The 17,635-nt window shown below is 68.1% G+C and overlaps 1 long non-coding RNA gene across 3 annotated transcripts; it reads left to right on the top strand.

The window, feature by feature from the left end:
- The first annotated feature begins 1,428 nt into the window (after positions 1-1,428).
- LOC134509146 (uncharacterized) lies at positions 1,429-17,291 on the top strand. 3 transcript variants are annotated; one of them, XR_010069248.1, is made up of 4 exons: positions 1,429-1,520; positions 8,001-8,057; positions 16,073-16,164; positions 17,185-17,291. It is a non-coding gene; the product is annotated as an uncharacterized LOC134509146 (long non-coding RNA). The 3 variants fall into 3 exon arrangements; XR_010069249.1 differs by lacking the exon at positions 1,429-1,520 and adding an exon at positions 4,587-4,670; XR_010069250.1 differs by lacking the exon at positions 1,429-1,520 and adding an exon at positions 4,817-4,868.
- Positions 17,292-17,635: the final 344 nt, after the last annotated feature.

Genomic DNA, 17,635 nt, shown 5'->3' with positions numbered 1-17,635 from the left:
GTTCCACCCCAGTCCCATCCCAGTCCCATCCCGGTCCCGTCCCAGTCCCGCTCCAGTCCCGTCCCAGTCCTGCTCCAGTCCCATCCCAGTTCCATCCCAGTTCCGTCCCAGTCCTGTCCCAGTCCCGTCCCAGTCCTGCTCCAGTCCCATCCCAGTCCCGTCCCAGTCCCGTCCCAATCCTGCTCCAGTCCCATCCCAGTCCCATACCAGTTCCGTCCCAGTCCTGTCCCAGTCCCGTCCCAGTCCTGCTCCAGTCCCATCCCAGTTCCACCCCAGTCCCGTCCCAGTCCCAGTCCCGTCCCAGTCCCGTCCCGGTCACGTCCCAGTCCTGTCCCAGTCCCATCCCAGTCCCATCCCAGTTCCACCCCAGTCCCGTCCCGGTCCCGTCCCAGTCCCATCCCAGTTCCACCCCAGTCCCGTCCCAGTCCCGTCCCAGTTCCGTCCCAGTCCCGCTCCAGTCCCATCCCAGTCCCGTCCCAGTCCCGTCCCAGTTCCACCCCAGTCCCGTCCTGGTCCCGTCCCAATTCCGTCCCAGTTCCGTCCCGGTCCCGTCCCGGTCCCGTCCCAGTTCCACCCCAGTCCCATCCCAGTTCCGTCCCAGTCCCGTCCCAGTCCCATCCCAGTTCCACCCCAGTCCCGTCCCAGTCCCGTCCCAGTCCCATCCCAGTCCCATCCCAGTCCTGCTCCAGTCCCATCCCAGTCCCGCTCCAGTCCCGTCCCAGTTCCGTCCCGGTCCCATCCCAGTCCCGTCCCGGTCCCATCCCAGTTCCACCCCAGTCCCATCCCAGTCCCGTCCCAGTCCCATCCCAGTTCCGTCCCAGTCCTGCTCCAGTCCCATCCCAGTCCCGCTCCAGTCCCGTCCCAGTCCCGTCCCGGTCCCGCTCCAGTCCCATCCCAGTCCCGTCCCAGTCCCATCCCAGTTCCATCCCAGTTCCATCCCAGTTCTGTCCCAGTCCCAGTCCCGTCCCAGTTCCATCCCAGTCCCGTCCCAGTCCCGTCCCAGTTCCATCCCAGTTCCACCCCAGTCCCGTCCCAGTCCCGTCCCAGTTCCGTCCCAGTTCCACCCCAGTCCCAGTCCCGTCCCAGTCCCGTCCCAGTCCCGTCCCAGTTCCACCCCAGTCCCGTCCCAGTCCCGCCCCAGTCCCGCCCCGTCCCGTCCCGCCGCTGTGACGTGCCCCTCCCCGCTGTGGGCGTGGCTTCCCGGGGGCGGTGGGTGGGCGGGAGCGTGGGCGGAGCCTGAGGCGGAGGGCGGGGCCGCGGGGAGGGGGCGGGGCGTGACAGTTGGGCGGGGCCTCCCCGCGGTGGGCGGGGCGAGGGGCGCGGGGCGGGGCGCGGGGCGGGGCGCGGGGCGGGCGGGGCGCGCGGCGCTGGGTCCTTTGTTTGAGCGGAGGCCGGAGGCAGCGGAGCCGCCAGCGCCGGGGCCGGGGCCGGGCTGGGACCCGCCGCCCACCCCCCTCCCCCCCCACCACCCCCTCCCCCCCCCCCCCAGCCCGCCTTCAACCCCGCCGCCCCCCGACCAGGTACCGGCGTGGGGGGAGACACCGCGGCGGCACGGTGTGGGGGGGGGGGACACCGGGGCGGGGACACACAGACACACACACACCGGGCCGGGGGGTGGCGGGGCCGAGGCCTGGATCCCGGCGGGGGCGGGGGGGGGGGTTGAGGGGAGGTGGGGGGCGGCGAAAGCTGAGGTAAAAGGGGGGGGTCCGAGCCCGCTGAGGGGGGCTGGGGGGATGACCCCCCCCTCGGAGGGGGTTTGAGGGGTCCTGGGCTGAGGTAAAAGGGGGGGGCCCGATCCTGCTGAGGGCCGGGCTGGGGGGGAAAAGCTGAGGTGAATTGGGGGGGGGGGGGGGGGGCGCAAGGGGACTGAGGTAAAAGGGGGGGGCCCTGACCCAGCTGGGGGGATTTGGGGGGGTGACCTCCCTCCCCCCCCCCCGAGGTGAATTTGAGGGGTTCTGGGCTGAGGGGAAGGGGGGGCCCGATCCCGCTGAGGGGGTTTGGGGGGGGGGGGGGGGGGGAGCAAAGCTGAGGTGAATTGGGGGGGGGGGGGGGGAGTCGCGGCCTTTCTGAGGTAAAAGGGGGGGGGGGGGTGTCCGAGCCCGCTGAGGGGGTTTGTGGGGGTGACACACACCCCCCCCCCCCCACTCCGGAGCGGGGGGGGGTCCTGGGCTGAGGTAAATGGGGGGGGGGGGCCCGATCCCGCGAGGTGAATGGTGTGTGTGGGGGGGGGCCTGAGGTAAATGGGGGGGGGGTCTGGGCCTTTCTGAGGTTAAAGGGGGGGGCCCTGACCCAGCTGGGGGGATTTGGGGGGGTGACACCCCCCACCCCCCCGCCTTGAGGTGAATTGGGGGGGTCCTGGGGTGAGGGGGAGGGGGGGCCCGATCCCGCTGAGGGGATTTAAGGGGCGGGGGGGGGGGGGGGGGGGGGAGGCAAAAGTGAGGGAAATTTGGGGGGGTGTCTGACCCCCCTGAGGTCAAGTGGGGGGGGCTCAGGCTGAGGGAAAGGGGGGGGGGGGGGCCGGCCTTGTTGGGGTTAATTATGGGGGGGGGGGGCTCTGGGCTGAGGTGATCTGGGGGGGGGGGGTCTGGGCTCAGGTAAATGGGGGTCCCTGACCACCCCCCCCCCCCCCCGAGGTGAATGGGGGGGGGGGGTCATCTGGGGTGAAGTAAAGGACTGGGGTAAATGGGGGGGTATTAAAAGGGGGGGGGTTAAGTGGGGGGGGCTCTGGGTGAGGTGAATTGGGGGGGGGGGGGTCGTCCAGTCCAAAATTGGGGGGGGGGGGCAGACAGGGACCCCCCCGTGCTGCCCTTTTTGGGGGGGGTGTTGTATCTGAGGGGGGGGAGTGTGTCACACATTTGGGGACCCCTTGAGCCCTTCTAGCCCCCCCAAATCCCTGTTTTTCACCCCAAATTGGGGGGGGGGGGCGGCTCCAACACACCTGGGTCTTAAAGGGACAGCACAGTTTGGGGGGGGGGGGGGGGGGCAACCACCTGACGTGACACACACACCCCCCCCCCCCAGTGCCTCAGTTTCCCCTCCTGGGGAGGTGCCCCCCCTTTTTGGGGCCCCCCAAATCCGGGGGGGGGGGAGCAGCCAGTGAGGGTCCTCTGTGGAGACCCCCCCCATCCCTATTGCCCCCCCCCCCTTTTCCATGGGGGGGGCACAGACAGGGTTTGGGGGGGGCTCTGAGGTTTGGGGGGGGGTCAGGAGGTCAAGGTTTGGGGGGGGCTGGGTGGGGGGGGGCCTGTGTCGGATTTGGGGGTGTCGGGGGGGCTCTGGGGGGGGCTGAGGGAGATTTGGGGGTGTCAGGCAGGATTTGGGGGTGTCAGGAGGGCGGGGGGGGCTGGGAGGACCTGGGGGGGAGTTTAGAGGTGTCTGGGGGGGGCATTGAGGGGTTTTAGGGGTGTCAGGGTGCCTGGGGGGGGCATTGGGGGTGTCTGGGGGGGTTTGGGGGTGTCAGAGAGTCTGAGGGGGGCATTGGGGGTGTCTGGGGGTGTTTTGGGGGTGTCAGGGCGTCGGGGGGGGGGCATTGGGGGTGTCTGGGGGGGGCATTGGGGGTGTCTGGGGGGGGTTTTGGGGGTGTCAGAGAGTCTGGGGGGGCATTGGGGGTGTCTGGGGGGTTTGGGGGTGTCAGGGCGTCTGGGGGGGGCATTGGGGGTGTCTGGGGGGGTTTGGGGGTGTCAGGGCGTCTGGGAGGGGCATTGGGGGTGTCTGGGGGGGTTTGGGGGTGTCAGGGCATCTGGGGGGGGCATTGGGGGTGTCTGGGGGGGTTTGGGGGTGTCAGGGTGCCTGGGGGGGCATTGGGGGTGTCTGGGGGGGGTTTGGGGGTGTCAGGGCATCTGGGGGGGGCATTGGGGGTGTCTGGGGGGGGCATTGGGGGTGTCTGGGGGGGTTTTGGGGGTGTCAGGGCGTCTGGGGGGGCATTGGGGGTGTCTGGGGGGGCATTGGGGGTGTCTGGAGGGGGTTTGGGGGTGTCTGGGGGGGTTTGGGGGTGTCAGAGTGTCTGGGGGGGGCATTGGGGGTGTCTGGGGGGGATTTGGGGGTGTCTGGGGGGGGTTTGGGGGTGTCAGGGTGTCTGGGGGGGGCATTGGGGTGGGTCAGGGTGGCTGGGGGGGGGGTTGAGGGTCTCAGGGAGGATTTGGGGGGGGCTGGGAGGGGCTGTGGTTTGGGGGGGGGGGGTCCCCTCCGAGTGGGTGACACTTTTTGGGGGGGGGGTATGATAGCACACAGCACAGTAAAGGGGGGGGAGTCCGTCCCTCTTCTCCCCCCCCCCCCCCCCGGGGTGCAGCGAGTTCGCAAGGGCTCAGCCCCCCCCTTTTACCCCCACCCCACCCCCCCTCCCCCCCCCGGGGGCTGTTTCATCACCGGCTCTTGCGTCAGCCCCGGACGCCTGGGTTCCCCGGGGGGGGGGGGGGGGCACCCGAACGCCTGGGTCCGTGTCGTGTGTGTGTGTCCCCCCGCCCCCCTCCCCCCCCCACCGGGGCCGACCCGGGTGCCCCGGGCTGGGCTGGGTGCGGCGGCCTGATAAGGCGGGTGTGGGAGCACTGGGAGGGCAGGGACCGGCTGTACTGGGAGCACTGGGGGTGGGGAGCGGCGGGGGAAGGTTCCACTGGGAGCCCAGGGTGCTGTCCCAGGGCTGTACTGGGAGTACTGGGAGCTGGTGGCGCCAGGTGAGGGCCATACTGGGAGTACTGGGAGCTGGGGGCGCCAGGTGAGGGCCATACTGGGAGTGCTGGGAGCCCAGGGTGCCATCTGAGGGCTATATTGGGAGCACTGGGAGTACTGGGAGCTCCAGGTAAGGGCTATACTGGGAGCCCAGGGTGCTGTCCCAGGGCTGTACTGGGAGTACTGGGAGCTGGTGGCGCCAGGTGAGGGCCATACTGGGAGTACTGGGAGCTGGGGGCGCCAGGTGAGGGCCATACTGGGAGTGCTGGGAGCCCAGGGTGCCGTCTGAGGGCTATACTGGGAGCACTGGGTGTACTGGGAGTACTGGGAGCTCCAGGTAAGGGCTATACTGGGAGTACTGGGAGCCCAGGGTGCCATCCGAGGGCTGTACTGGGAGCTGGGGGCGCCAAGTGAGGGCCATACTGGGAGTGCTGGGAGCCCAGGGTGCCGTCTGAGGGCTATACTGGGAGCACTGGGTGTACTGGGAGTACTGGGAGCTCCAGGTAAGGGCTATACTGGGAGCCCAGGTTGCCATCTCAGAGTTATACTGGGAGTACTGGGAGCTGGGGGCGCCAGGTGAGGGCCATACTGGGAGTGCTGGGAGCCCAGGGTGCCGTCTGAGGGCTGTACTGGGAGCACTGGGTGTACTGGGAGTACTGGGAGCTCCAGGTAAGGGCCACACTGGGAGTACTGGGAGCCCAGGGTGCCATCTGAGAGCTATACTGGGAGTACTGGGAGCTGGGGGCGCCAGGTGAGGGCCATACTGGGAGTGCTGGGAGCCCAGGGTGCCGTCTGAGGGCTATACTGGGAGCACTGGGTGTACTGGGAGTACTGGGAGCTCCAGGTAAGGGCTATACTGGGAGTACTGGGAGCCCAGGGTGCCATCTGAGAGCTATACTGGGAGTACTGGGAGCTGGGGGCGCCCGGTGAGGGCCATACTGGGAGTGCTGGGAGCCCAGAGTACCACCTGTGAGAGCTATACTGGGTGTACTGGGAGTACTGGGAGCTCCAGGTAAGGGCTATACTGGGAACCCAGGGTGCCATCTGAGAGTTATACTGGGTGTACTGGGAGTACTGGGAGCTGGGAGTGCCAGGTAAGGGCTATACTGGGCATACTGGGAGCCCAGGGTGCCATCTAAGAGCCATACTGGGAGTACTGGGAGGTGAGGGTGCTAGAGAAGGGCTATACTGGGAGGTGGGAGCGCAGTGTGAGAACTGTACTGGGAGCTGGCCTTGCTACGTAGTGGTCGTACTGGGAGCACCGTGTACGGGCTATACTGGGAGTGCTGGGAGCTGGCATTGCCGTGTGAAAGCGATACTGGGAGGCGGGAGTGCAGCGTAAGGGCTGTACTGGGAGTACTGGGAGCGCCGCGTAGGAGCTGTACTGGGAGCCGGGAATACGGGGAGCGCTGTGTAGTGGGTGTACTGGGAGTACTGGGAGCGTGGAGTGCAATTTAAGAGCTGTACTGGGAGTACTGGGAGCTGGCATTGCCATGTACTGGGAGGCAGGAAGGCAGTATAAAGGCCATACTGGGAGCACTGGGAGCTGGGGTTTCCATTGAAGGGCTATACTGGGAGCTGGGGGTGCCGTGTAAGGGCTGTACTGGGAGTACTGGGAGGTGGGGGTGCCGTGTAAGGGCTGTACTGGGAGTACTGGGAGCCAGGAGTGACATATAAGGGCTGTACTGGGAGCTGGGGGTGCTGTGTAAGGGCTGTACTGGGAGTACTGGGAGCTGGCAGTGCCGTGTAAGGGCTGTACTGGGAGTACTGGGAGCCAGGAGTGGCATCTGGGAGCTGTACTGGGAGTACTGGGAGCCAGGAGTGCCATGTAAAGGCTGTACTGGGAGTACTGGGAGCCAAGAGTGGCATGTAAGGGCTGTACTGGGAGCACTGGGAGCTGGCAGTGCTGTGTAAGGGCTGTACTGGGAGTACTGGGAGCCAGGAGTAGCATCTAAGAGCTGTACTGGGAGTACTGGGAGCTGGGGGTGCTCTGTAAGGGCTGTACTGGGAGTACTGGGAGCTGGGGGCACCATGTAAAGGCTGTACTGGGAGTACTGGGAGCCAGGAGTGGCATCTGGGAGCTGTACTGGGAGGCGGGAGTGCCGAGTAAGGCCTGTACTGGGAGTACTGGGAGCCCAGGGTGCCGTGTAGGAGCTATACTGGGAGTACTGGGAGCCGGGAACAGCAGGTAATGGTTGTACTGGGAGCTAGGAGTGGCCATACTGGGAGTACTGGGAGTTAGAGATGGTAACTAATGGTCTTACTGGGAACGGGGAGCCACCCCTGGGGGGGATACTGGGAGCACTGGGAGGGGGGGGCGGGTATGATGTGTACTGGGAGCACTGTGCGAAGGCTATACTGGTTGTACTGGGAATGGCGGGTCATACTGGGAGCTGGGAGTGACGGTTACTGGTGCTACTGGGAGCATGGGGAGCGGGAACGACCAGTATCGGCTGTACTGGGAGTACTGGGAGCGACCAGTATCGGGCGTACTGGGAGTACTGGGAGCCGGGAAGGGCAAGTAACGGCCTTACTGGGGGCAGGGAGTGACCGCTACTGGTTACACTGGGAGTACTGGGAGTGACAGGTGCCGGTATACTGGGAATACTGGGGCCCAGTAATGGTCTTACTGGGAGCTACTGGGTATACTGGGAAAGGGGAGCCAGGGTGGAGAGGGGTTACTGGGAGCGGAGAGGGAGAGGCACTGGGGGAACTGGGTGTACTGGGAGCGAGGGGTAGTGGGTATACTGGGAGGACTGGGAGGGACTGGCGTTGGCTGTACTGGGAGCTGGGAGGAGCGGGTGCTGGTCATACTGGGAGGACTGGGAGCGTGAGCGACAGCTAACGGTTATACTGGGAGCTGGGACTGGTCATACTGGGGGTACTGGGAGGGGAAATGACTGGCAGGTCCTGGTCGTACTGGGAGCAGGAGTGACAGGTACTGGTTGTACTGGGAATGTGAGCTCCTGGCTGTACTGGGAGCTGGGAGTGGCCGTACTGGTCATACTGGGAGGGTGAGCGACAGGTACTGGGAGCACTGGGAATGGAAGTGGCGGGTGAGGGTCGTACTGGGAGGCGTGAGCGCCCGTGCTGGTCATACTGGGAGTACTGGGAGGGTGAGCGACAGCGACTGGTCGCACTGGGCGGGCGAGCGACAGGTACTGGTTATACTGGGAGCACCGGTACTGGTCATACTGGGCTCAGCACCCCCCGGTTCATACTGGGCTCTGGCTCCACCGGTCCCAGTACGGGACTGGGAGGCGGGGGGGGCGTTCCCAGTGCCTCCCAGTGCCTCCCAGTGCTTCCCAGTAACGGTGTCTCCCCCCCCTCCCCAGGTCCAGGCCATGGCTGGCGCGTAGCCCCTCCCCCGCCCGGCGCCACCCGCTGAACACGTGAGTTGTCCCCTCCCCCGTCACGCCCCGACACGTGTGTCCCCGTGCACACGCGTGTGCTGATGACGTCGCCCGTGCGGGGGAGGGGCTGCGCCGGGCAACGCACACGCGTGGGGGGGGGCGGGGCAGAGGCGCACACGCGAGGTCACGCGTGTCCGTGCGTGTGTAGGGGCGGGGCAGAGGCGCACACACGGGGTCACGCGTGTCCGTGCGTGTGTAGGGGCGGGGCAGAGGAGCACACGCGAGGTCACGCGTGTTCGTGCATGTGTAGGCGCGGGGCAGAGGCGCACACGCGAGGTCACGCGTGTTCGTGCGTGTGTAGGGGTGGGGCAGAGGTGCACACGCGAGGTCACGCGTGTCCGTGCGTGTGTAGGGGCGGGGCAGAGGCGCACACGCAAAGTCAGGCACGCGCACGTGCAAGGTCACGCGTGTTCGTGCATGTGTAGGGGCGGGGCAGAGGCGCACACGCGAGGTCACGCGTGTCCGGCCGTGTGTAGGGGCGGGGCAGAGGCGCACACGCGAGGTCACGCGTGTTCGTGCGCGTGTAGGGGTGGGGCAGAGGCGTGCACGTGAGGTCACGCATGTTCGTGCGCATGTAGGGGCGGGGCAGAGGCGCGCATGCGAGGTCACGCGTGTCCGTGCGTGTGTAGGGGCGGGGCAGAGGCGCGCACGTGAGGTCACGCGTGTCCTTGCGTGTATAGGGGCGGGGCAGAGGCGTGCACACGAGGTCACGCGTGTTCATGTGTGCGCATGCGTGTGTAGGAGTCGGTACAGAGGTGCACATGCGGGGTCACGCGTGTTCAGGTGCGCACACGCGTGTGTAGGAGTCGGCACAGAGGTGCACACGTGAGGTCACGTGTGTACATGTACGCACACACGTGTGTAGGGGCGGTGCAGAGGCGCACACGTGAAGTCACGTGTGTTTGTGTGTGTGTAGGGGACGGTTCAGGGCCGCACACGCGGGGTCACGTGTGTTTGTGTGTGCACACACATGTGTAGGGGCAGTGCAGAGGCGCACACGCAGGGTCACGCGTGTTTATGTGCGCACAAGTGTGTAGGGGTCGGTACGGACCCACATGTGTGGGGTCACGTGTGTTCGTGTGTGCGCACGCGTGTGTAGGGGCTGGTAGAGCCGCACACGTGAGGTCATGCATGTTCAGACGTGCCCACGCGTGTACAGCAGACTCTGACGTGGTGTGTACACGCGTGTAGCGCCAGACATTACAACACGCACACGGATGTGCCCGTGTGCACACGCCAGGGGGCACACGCCCGGAAGCGGGTGTTATACCGCGTGTGCTTGCGCCTGTGCACGCGTGTCAGGGCGTGCACACGTGTCACGACGGGCGCGGCGTTACATGCGTGTTAACACACCTGTGGGACGCAGTCGCATGCGTGTTACTGACGCCTGGCAGCGTTACACGCGTGTTACGTACTGGGGACACGGTCGCAGGCGTGTCACGCACATACAAGAAACAGTTACACACGTGCTACATGCGCCTGTCAGCGTTACACGCGTGTTACGTGTACAGGACACGGTGACATGTGTGTTACACCCCCAGGGGACACAGTTCCACACGTGTTACACGCGTCTGTCAGTGTTACACGCGTGTTACATGTACAGGACACAGTGACACGTGTGTTACACCCCCAGGGGACACAGTTCCACACGTGTTACACGCATCTGTCAGCGTTACACACGTGTTACATGTATAGGACACGGTGACACATGTGTTACACCCCCAGAGGACACAGTTCCACGTGTGTCACACGTGTCTGTTGGCGTCACACGCGTGTTACGTGTACGGGACACGGTGACACGTGTGTTACACCCCCAGGGGACACAGTTCCACGTGTCTGTCAGTGTCACACGTGTGTTACGTGTACGGGACACAGTGACACGTGTGTCACACCCCCAGAGGACACAGTTCCACGTGTGTCACACATGTCTGTCGGTGTCACACGCGTGTCACATGTGAGCGGCGGTTCCCGGGGACGCGTGTCACCCTGCGGGGGGTCGCGTGCGGTGGCGCGGGGTCACACGCGTGTCCGGCTGCGTGGTCCGTGTCACCTGCGGGGTTGGGGCTGTCACCCCGCCTGTCCCCGCGTCACCCCGTGTCACCCCGTGTCCTCACGTGCCCCCGATGTCCCCGTGTCCCCCGTGCCCCCCGTGTCCTCACGTGTCCCCGTGTCACCTCCCGTGTCCTCCGTCCGTGCCCGCGTCCCCACGTCCCCGTGTCCTCCCCGTGTGTCCCCATGTCCTCCCCGTGTGTCCCCGTCCCCTCCCCGTGTCCCCACGTGTGTCCGTGTCCCCACGTCCCCAAGTGTCCCCACGTGTGTCCGTGTCCCCACGTCCCCAAGTGTCCCCACGTGTCCCCGTCCCCTCCCCGTGTCCCCACGTGTCCCCATGTCTTCACGTGTCCCCCTGTGTCCCCGTGTCCCCGTGTCCCCCCTTACCCTCCCTGTGTCCCCACGTGTCCCCGTGTCCCCACGTGTCCCCGTGTCCCCACGTGTCCCCATGTCCCCACATGTGTCCGTGTCCCCATGTCCCCCCGTGTCCCCCCGTGTCCCCATGTGTCCCCATGTGTCCCCGTGTCCCCCCTTACCCTCCCCATGTCCCCATGTCCCCACACGTGTCCATGTCCCCACGTGTCCCTGTGTCCCCATGTGTCCCCTTACCCTCCCCGTGTCCCCATGTCCCCACGTGTGTCCGTGTCCCCATGTCCCCATGCGTGTCCGTGTCCCCATGTCCCCATGTCCTCCCTTACACTCCCCATGTCCCCACACGTGTCCATGTCCCCACGTGTGTCCGTGTCCCCATGTGTCCCCTTACCCTCTTTGTGTTCCCATGTCCCCACATATGTCCGTGTCCCCATGTCCCCATGCATGTCCGTGTCCCCGTGTCCCCATGTCCTCCCTTACCCTCCCCATGTCCCCACGTCCCCGTGTGTCCCCCAGTGTCCCCATTCCCTCCCCGTGTCCCCGCGTGTGTCCCTGTCCCCGTGTCCCCATGTCCCCACACGTGTCCATGTCCCCATGTGCCCCCATGTCCCCGTGTCCCCATGTGTCCCCTTACCCTCCTCGTGTCCCCCTGTGTCTCCCGGTGTCCCCATGTCCCCACATGTCCCCACGTCCCCGTGTGTCCTCCCTGTGTCCCCACCTCTCCCTGCGTGACCGTGTCCCTTTGGTGTCCCCATGTCCCCATGGGTGTCCCCACGTGTCCACGTCCTCATGTCCCCACATGTGTCCATGTCCCCATGCCCCCACATGTCCCCATGTCCCCTCCCTTTGTCCCCACGTGTCCCCATGTCCCCGCACATCCCTGTCCCCATGTCCCTGTCCCCGTGGGCCCTCCCTGTGTGTCCCTGTCCCCGCGTGTCCCCACGTGTCCCCGCGTGTCCCCACGCGTGTCCCTGTCCCCGCGTGTCCCCACGTGCCCTCTCTGTGTCCCCACGTGTCCCCACGCGTGTCCCTGTCCCCGCGTGTCCCCACGTGCCCTCTCTGTGTCCCCACGTGTCCCCACGCGTGTCCCTGTCCCCGCGTGTCCCCAGGTGCCCTCTCTGTGTCCCCGCGTGTCCCCACGTGTCCCCACGTGTGTCCCTGTCCCCGTGTGTCCCCACATGCCCTGTGTCCCCGCGTGTCCCCACGTGCCCTCCCTGTCCCCATGTGTCCCCGTGTGTCCCCGTGTCCCCTCCCTGTGTGTCCGTGTCCCCCGTGTCCCCATGCCCTCCCCGTGTCCCCCCGTGTCCCCCTGTGTCCCCCCGTCCCCGTGTCCCCCCCGTGTGTGTCCCCCCGTGCCCTCCCTGTCCCCACACGTGTCCGTGTCCCCCCTGCGTCTCCGTGTCCCCCCTGTGACCTCCCCACGTGTCCCCGTGTCCCCTCTCGGTGTCCCCAGACATGTCTGTGCCCCCCTGTGTCCCCATGTCCCCACACGTGTCCCCACATCTGTCCCCACGCACGTCTGTGTCCCCGTGCCCCCCCGTGTCCCCAAGTGCCCTCCCTGTGTCTGTGTGTCCCCGTGTCCCCTCCCCGTGTCCCCGTGTCCCCACACGTGTCCATGACCCCCGTGTCCCGAAGTGCCCTCCCCGTGTCCCCATGTCCCCTCCCTGTGTCCCCGTGTCCCCACATGTCCCCAAGTGCCCTCCCAGTGTCTGTGTGTCCCCGTGTCCCCACGCGGGTCCCCGTGTCCCCTCTCTGTGTCCCCGTGTCCCCCGTGTCCCCTCCCCGTGTCCCCGCGTCCCCACGCGTGTCCGTGCCCCCCCGTGTCCCCAAGTGCCCTCCCCGTGTCCCCGTGTCCCCTCTCTGTGTCCCCATGTCCCCACATGTCCCCAAGTGCCCTCCCCGTGTCCCCACGCGTGTCCCCAAGTGTCCTCCCAGTGTCCCCGTGTCCCCACGTGTGTCCCCGTGTCCCCGTGTCCCCTCTCTGTGTCCTCGTGTCCCCAAGTGCCCTCCCCGTGTCCCCACACGTGTCCCCACGTCCCCCCGTGTCCCTGCGTGTCCCTGCCCCCCGTGCGCTGCCCTGTCCCCACGCGTGTCCCCACTGTGACCCCCCCGTGTGCCACCTCCCTGTGTCCCCCCCCCCCAGTGTCCCCTGTCCCCCCCCAGTGTCCCCCGTCCCCCCTCTGTCCCTTGTGTGTCCCCCCCATGTCCCCTCCCCCGTGTCCCCCCCATGGCCCCTCCCCCCCATGGCCCCCGTGTCCCCCCCATCCCCTGTCCCTGTCCCCCCCCGTGTCCCCTCCCCCCCCGTGACCCCCTCCCGTCCCCTGCCCCCCCCCCGTCCCCTCCCCGCCATGTCCCCCGTGTCCCCCCCCCGTCCCCTGTCCCCCTCCATGCCCCTTCCCCCCCCCATGGCCCCCATGTGCCCCCCGTGTCCCCCCCCGTCGTCCCCGGTCCCTGTCGTGTTCCCCCCCCCCGCGGTGTCCCCTCCCCCCCCATGTTGTCCCCTCTCCCCCCCGTCCCCCCCCCGCTCCCCCCCCCCCATCGACGTCGTCGCGTGTGTGTCTTCCCCCCCCCCCCCCCCGTCCCCGCGGTGTCCCCGGCGGGGGGTGACGTCACGGGGGGGCGGGGGCGGGGGGGTGACGCGGGGGGTGACGGGGACACGGGGCCGCCCCACGCGGGGGCTCCGGCGGCGGCAGCCGGCGCCACGCGGCCACGGGCGACACGCGGGGCCGGAGCGGGGCCGGTGAGCGGGGGGGGCGCGGGGGGGGTCGCGTGTGTGGGGACACGGGGGGGGACACGCTGGGACACGCGTGGGGGGGTCGTGTGTGGGGGACACGGGGGGACACGCGTGGACACGGGAGGGGGACACGGGGGGGTCGTGTGTGTGGGGACACTGGGGGACACGCGTGGGGGGGACATGGGGGGGTCGTGTGTGTGGGGACACGGGGGGACACGGGGGGGACACGCTGGGACACGCGTGGGGGGGACGTGGGGGGGGTCGCGTGTGTGGGGACACGGGAGGGGGGTCGTGTGTGTGGGGACACGGGGGGACACGGGAGGGGGACACGGGGGGGTCGTGTGGGGGGGACACTCTGGGACACGCGTGGGGGGGACGTGGGGGGCGTCGCGTGTGTGGGGACACGGGGGGACACACGTGGGGGGGACACGGGGGGGGTCGTGTGTTTGGCGACACGGGGGGACACGGGGGGGACACGCTGGGACACGCGTGGGGGGGACGTGGGGGTGGGACACGGGGGGACACGGGAGGGGGACACGGGGGGGTCGTGTGTGTGGGGACACTGGGGGACACGCGTGGGGGGGACATGGGGGGGTCGTGTGTGTGGGGACACAGGGGACACGGGGGGACACGCTGGGACACGCGTGGGGGGGGTCGCGTGTGTGGGGACACGGGGGTGGTGTCGTGTGTTTGGGGACATGGGGGGACACGGGAGGGGACACGCGTGGGGGGTCGTGTGTGGGGGACACGGGGGGGGCGGACACGGGGGGGGACACGGCGGGGGTCGTGTGGGGGGGACACTGGGACACGCGTGGGGGGGACGTGGGGGGCGTCGCGTGTGTGGGGACACGGGGGGACACGCGTGGGGGGGACACAGGCAGGGGGTCATGGGGGGGACACGGGTGGGGGGGACACATGCGGGAGGGACACGCATGGGGGGTCACGCGTGGGGTTGGGGGTCACGCGTGGGGTTGGGGGTCACGCGTGTCATGGGTCACACGCGTGTCGTGGGTCACGCATGGGGTTGGGGGTCACACGTGTGTTGTGGGTCACACGCGTTTCATTGTGGGTCACGCGTGGGGTTGTGGGTCACGCGTGGGGTTGTGGGTCACGCGTGTCATTGTGGGTCACGCGTGTTGTTGTGGGTCACGCGTGTCGTTGTGGGTCACGCGTGTCATTGTGGGTCACGCGTGGGGTTGTGGGTCACGCGTGTCATGGGTCACACGCGTATCATTGTGGGTCTCGCGTGGGGTTGGGGGTCACGCGTGTGTTGTGGGTCACACGCGTGTCATTGTGGGTCACGCGTGGGGTTGTGGGTCACGCGTGGGGTTGTGGGTCATACATGTCATGGGTCACGCGTGTTGTGGGTCACACACGTGTCGTCGTGGGTCACGCGTGTGCTGTTGTGGGTCACGCGAGTCATGGGTCACGCATGTGCTGTTGTGGGTCACGCGTGGGGTTGTGGGTCACGCGTGTCATGGGTCACATGCGTGTGCTGTTGTGGGTCACGCGTGGGGTTGTGGGTCACGCATGTCGTTGTGGGTCACGCGTGTCGTTGTCGGTCACGCCTGTGCTGTTGTGGGTCACACGCGTGTCGTTGTGGGTCACGCGTGTGCCACCGAGCCGGGGCAGCGGCGGCGTGTGGGGCCGGCCCCCCTGGCCATGGGTCGCGTGTGGGGCTGACGCGTGTCACCATCACACGCGTGATGTCGGGGCGTGTCGTTGCGTGTCGTCGCGTGTCGCAGCCGCCGTGGGGCGCGTGATGATGTCACGGGGGGGGGGGTGTCCCTTCAGTGTCTCCCTCCCTATGGGGCAGCCGTGGGGCAGACATGGGGCGGCCACGGGGCGGCCATGGCAGCTACGGGGCAGCTGTGGGGTAGCTGTGCGGTGGCTATGGGGTAGCTATAGGGCAGATATGGGGCAGCTATGGGGCAGAGATGGGTTGGCCATGGGGCGGCTATGGGGTAGCTATGGGGTGGCCGTGGGGCAGATACGGGTTGGCCGTGGGGCAGAGATGCAGTGGCTATGGGGCAGCTATGAGGCGGCAGTGGGGCAGCCGTGGGGCAGATACGGGTTGGCCGTGGGGCAGAGATGCAGTGGCTATGGGGCAGCTATGGGGCAGCTGTGGGGCAGCCGTGGGGCAGGCGTGTATCATGCCCCCCCGTCCCCCCCCTCCCCGCGGCCCCTTCCCGCTCCCCGTGGGCGCTGGGGGGTTTCCCTCGGCCCGCCCCCGCCCCACGGCTGCCCCACGGCGGCGCGTCCCGCCCCCGCCCCACGTCACGGGACAGACCCAAAATTCCCCCAGCGGGGGCGGGGGGCAGCCCCTGCCCCATAGCGGGGTGTCCTGCCCCCCAACCACCCCCCCAAGTGCCTCCTGCCCCACATCTGCCCCCCAAGTGCCTCCTGCCCCACGGCTGCCCCACAACCACTCCCCCAAGTGCCTCCTGCCCCACATCTTCCTCCCAACTGCCCCCCAAGTGCCTCCTGCCCCACATCTGCCCCCCAGCTGCCCCCCAAGTGCCTCCTGCCCCACATTTGCCCCACGGCTACCCCATCCCAGTGCTTCCTGCCCCCTAACTGCCCTCAATGTGCCCCCCAAGTGCCCCCTGCCCCACATCTTACCCCCGGCTGCCCCCCAAGTGCCTCCTCCTGCCCCACATCTTACCCCCCGCTGCCCCCCAAGTGCCTCCTCCTGCCCCACATCTGCCCCCCAAGTGCTCCCCCCCCCCCCCCCGGTGCCTCCTGCCCCACAGGGGGCGGGGCCCCACCCTCCTCCCTCCCTCTTCCCTCATTGGCCAGCAGCTGCCTAAGCCCCGCCTCCCCATTGGTCGCCCGGCAGGCTGCGCTAGAAGACGGATGGGAAAGATGATTGGCTGCCAGGCGAGGGGCGCCCTGTGATTGGCCGGATTCCGGGAGAGCGTCGCCCGATAGGTGAGGGGGCGGGGCCTCCTGTCCCGGCCCAAGCCCCGCCCACGTCGCGTGCGTCACACACCCCCCCAAGTCCCGCCCACTTCCGCCCGACGTCATTCCTGCTTCCCCTCCCTCCCTCCCTTCCCCCCCCCCCCCCCCCCGCCCCCCGCGCCCGGGACCCGGCCCCACAACTGCCCCATAGCCGGCCCCACAACCACCCCCTGCCCCACAACTGACCCACAGCCACCCCCCTGCTCCATAACCTGCCCCACAACCACCCCCCTGCCCCATAACCTGCCCCATAACTGACCCATAGCTGCCCATGGCCGACCCATAACCACCCTGTACCCCATTACTGCCCCATAACCGCCCCATAACCATCTGCCTGCCCCATAACCTGCCCCACAACCACCCCCCTGCCCCATAACCTGCCCCATAACTGACCCATAGCTGCCCATGGCCGACCCATAACCATCCTGTACCCCATTACTGCCCCATAACCATCTGCCTGCCCATAACTGCCCCACAACCACCCCCTGCCCCACAACTGACCCACAGCCACCCCCCTGCTCCATAACCTGCCCCACAACCACCCCCCTGCCCCATAACCCGCCCCGTTACTGCCCCACAACTGCCCATGGCCGACCCATAACCACCCTGTACCCCGTTACTGCCCCATAACCGCCCCATAACCATCTGCCTGCCCCATAACCTGCCCACAACCACCCCCCTGCCCCATAACCTGCCCCATAACTGACCCATAGCTGCCCCATAACCACCCTGTACCCCATTACTGCCCCATAACCATCTGCCTGCCCCATAACTGCCCCACAACCACCCCTGCCCCACAACTGACTCACGGCCTGACCCACGACCACCCCCTGCCCCACAACTGACCTATAACTCACCCACACCGGCCCCATAACCCCCCCCCCCCCCGCCCCATGGCTGCCCCCCAAGTCGTGTGTCCCCCCCCCCCCCCGCCCCCTCCTGCCCCATAACTGCCCCATAACCCCCCCCTGCCCCATGGCTGCCCCCCAGGTGTATGCAGTGAGGGCGGGGCCGCCCCAGCCCAGCAGCCGCCCCTCCCCCCCCCGGGGCTGCCCCGCACCCGCCCCCGCGGGGGGGGCCCGGGGGGCCCGGAGCGGTGAGTGGGGGAGGGGCGGGGGGGTGGGGGGGGAATGGGGGAGGGGGGTGGGGGAGGGGTAAGGGGGGGGTGGGGGGAGAATGGGGGAGGGGCGAGGGGGGAAATGGGGGTGAATGGGGGGGGTGGGGGGAGGGGCGGGGGGGGATACGGGGCTCCGTGGGGCTGGGGGGGTGTTTGGGGGGGGGTATCTATGGGGCGGGCAGGGGGGTATCTTTGGGCCAAGGGGGGGGGATCTATGGGGCAGGGTGTATCTGTGGGGCAGGTGGGGGGATATCTGTGGGGCAGGTGGGGGGATATCTATGGGGCAGGCAGGTATCTGTGGGGCAGGGGGGGTGGTATTTATGG

Source organism: Chroicocephalus ridibundus, unplaced genomic scaffold, assembly GCF_963924245.1.
Source record: "Chroicocephalus ridibundus unplaced genomic scaffold, bChrRid1.1 SCAFFOLD_727, whole genome shotgun sequence".
Classification (NCBI taxonomy): Eukaryota; Metazoa; Chordata; class Aves; order Charadriiformes; family Laridae; genus Chroicocephalus; species Chroicocephalus ridibundus.
Note: the sequence above shows the minus strand (reverse complement) of the source record. Positions and strands in the feature narration are given on the sequence as shown.